This window comes from Hyaloscypha bicolor, assembly GCF_002865645.1.
Source record: "Hyaloscypha bicolor E unplaced genomic scaffold K444scaffold_110, whole genome shotgun sequence".
In the NCBI taxonomy this organism is placed as follows: domain Eukaryota; kingdom Fungi; phylum Ascomycota; class Leotiomycetes; order Helotiales; family Hyaloscyphaceae; genus Hyaloscypha; species Hyaloscypha bicolor.
This window is the reverse complement of record NW_020194612.1, coordinates 5,859-9,396: the sequence shown is the minus strand read 5'-3', so window position 1 is coordinate 9,396 and position 3,538 is coordinate 5,859.

The window sequence follows — 3,538 nt, the reverse complement described above, 5'->3', positions numbered from 1 at the left end:
TGAGGTTATTTTTAGATCTCAGGTACTAAAGAAAATATATATTTTTAATTTCTAGTTTATTAATAAAATTAAGAATAAGAATATAGAAAAAGAGCTTAAGAAGTCGAGACTAATTATCTAAGCTTATAATAATAGTAAGAAATATATAGTATTAATATAATTACTTATTATCTAATATATTAGCTAGAGAATTATTCTTAGTATTATTATTATAATAATAAATATTACGGAATTATATTTATATAATATCTCGCAAGCTTATATCTAATTAATAACCTTACTTAATTATAATTTCTATATTAACTCATCCTATAAGCTTATTAGAAAGCTAAATCTAAAGAATAATTCTATTCTAAAGGTTATAAAACTACTATATAGTATACCGGAAGCTAGAAATTACTAGTTTAAGACTTATTATTCCTACTATATTAATAAGCTCTCTATAAAATAGTTAATTTATAACCCTTACTTACTTTATAGTAAGTAATTCTTTGAAATTATTAGCCTTTAAACTAATAATACCCTATTTATTAGAACTAATAATTTTATAAAGATAAAGTAACTAAAGCTTTATAAGGCTAAGTTCTTAACTAAGGAATATAAATTCCTTACTTTTAATTATAATCTCAAATTTAATAAAGGTATTATTTATATAAATACTACTAGAATTACTCTTATATAAGAATACTAATATAAGAATCTCTAAACTATTTTTATAAAGAATACTATTACTATAAGTAGTAGGAGTACTATTTATTAAAATCTTTTTATTAAGGACTAATATATTACCTAATATATAAGAGAAGCGTATATTATATTAGTCTATTAACTAGAAGCTTTATATAATCTATTAATTACTACTTAAGCTATTAAATCCTCAGAAACTAATATAAAGGTACTTAATAAGCGTATTTAATAGCAAATTGAGAATATTACTAGAGAACTGAGATTCGTAAAGCTAGTAAAGGAGTTCTTATATTTAATTGTTTTTACGGATACTTTATTTATAAATAATAGAGATTTCTTTTCCTAAATTAGATATATTCTAGTTCTAGTAAATAAAACTAGATATACTAATATTATTTACTAGTTCTTTACTAAATATAAGAGAGTTACTAGAAGTATTCTAGTTTTAGAACTTTATAATATAACTTATAGTTTTAATATAGGCGCTTTAGTTAAATCTATAATTAATAGAATACTAGAAATAAAACTATTACTAGTTATTTATATAAATTCGAAGTTATTATATAAATATCTCGTTAAATTAGGTATTACTCGAGAGAAATGCCTAATAATTAATATAATATATCTCTATTAGGTATATAAATAATAAGAAATCGCAGAAGTTAAGTAAATTAAGGGAGAATTAAATCCTGCCTATTTTATAATAAAATTAAAGCTAATAAATATCCTCAAGTACCTAATTAATATAAATATTATATAATTAGATATAGAGAAATAAGTTAAATATAAATAAGGCAGAAAATAAATATATAAAATAGGAGAATATTATAAGAGGAGAAGTTATATATAAAAGATTATAGCCTTTAGTATATAACTAAAACCTTAGAAATAATATAGATATATAAAGTATTTAGGAAATCTAGTACTAGGCCGGATTAGGGAATTTATATATAATTAGAAAAAGATATTATTTTTCGCGTTTTTAGAAAGTTTCTAGTATTAGTATAACTATTTTTCTAGAAGTTATATATATAATTATGAGATATAGAATACGGGATATAGGTAATAGAATATAAGATACGAGATATAGTTATATAACCTCGTATCCTATTAGTAACTTAACTAGTAGACTAGATTCTTTTAGGCTTAGTAAATTTAGGGATTATATATTAATATTATAATACTATAATCCCTATTTCTAAATAATAACTTTACTAATTTTATATAAATAGTACTTCTATACCTATATAATAGTATTATATATTTCTAGTAAACTAATACTTTTATATAAGAATACTAATATAAAAACCTCTAAATTATTTTTATAAAAAATACTATTATTATAAGTAATAAGGGTATTATTTATTAAGATTTCTTTATTAAGAACTAATATATTATTTAATATACTAGGAAAATATATATTATATTAGCCTATTAACTAGAAGCTTTATATAACCTATTAATTATTATTTAAGCTATTAAATTTTTAAAAACTAATATAAAAGTATTTAATAAATATATTTAATAATAAATTAAGAATATTACTAGAGAACTAAGATTTATAAAGCTAGTAAAAAAGTTCTTATATTTAATTATTTTTATAAATATTTTATTTATAAATAATAGAGATTTTTTTTCCTAAATTAGATATATTCTAGTTCTAGTAAATAGAACTAAATATGCTAATATTATTTACTAGTTCTTTACTAAATATAAAAGAGTTATTAGAAGTATTCTAGTTTTAAAACTTTATAATATAACTTATAGCTTTAATATAAATACTTTAGTTAAATTTATAATTAATAAAATACTAGAAATAGAATTATTAATAGTAATTTATATAGATTCGAAGTTATTATATAAATACTTTATTAAATTAGGAACTATTTAAGAAAAGTATCTAATAATTAATATAATATATTTCTATTAAATATATAAATAATAAAAGATTATAGAAGTTAAATAAATTAAGGAAAAATCGAATTTTACTAATTCTATAATAAAATTAAAGCTAATAAATACTCTTAAATATCTAATTAATATAAATACTATATAATTAGATATAAAGAAATAGGTCTAATATAAATAAAATAGGAAATAAATATATAAAATAAAAGAATATTATAGAAAGAGAAGTTATATATAAAAGACTATAGCCTTTAGTATATAACTAAAACCTTAGAAGTAATATAAATATATAAAATATTTAGAAAATCTAGTATTAGGCCAAATTAGAAAATTTATATATAATTAGAAAAAGATACTATTTTTTATATTTTTTAGAAAGTTTTTAATATTAATATAGCTATTTTTTTTTAGGAATTATATATATAATTACGGAATATGAAATATAAAATATAAGTAATAGAATATAAGATATAAGTTATAGTTATATAACTTTATATTCTATAGATAACTTAATTAATAAACTAGATTTTTTTAGATTTAGTAAATTTAGAAATTATATATTAATATTATAATACTATAATTTCTATTTCTAAAAAATAATAACTTTATTAACTTTATATAAATAGTATTTTATAATTATATAATAATATTATATATTATTAGTAAACTAATACTAATAAAGAAATTTTTATATTTAATTATTTTTATAAATATTTTATTTATTTATAAATAATAAATATTTCTTTTTTTAAATTAAATATATTAATATTATTTACTAGTTTTTTATTAAATATAAAAGAATTACTAGAAATACTTTAGTTTTAAAACTATATAATATAGCTTATAATTTTAATATAAATACTTTAATTAAATCTATAATTAATAAAGTATTAAAAATAAATAAATTATTAATTATTTATATAAATTTAAAGTTCTTATATAA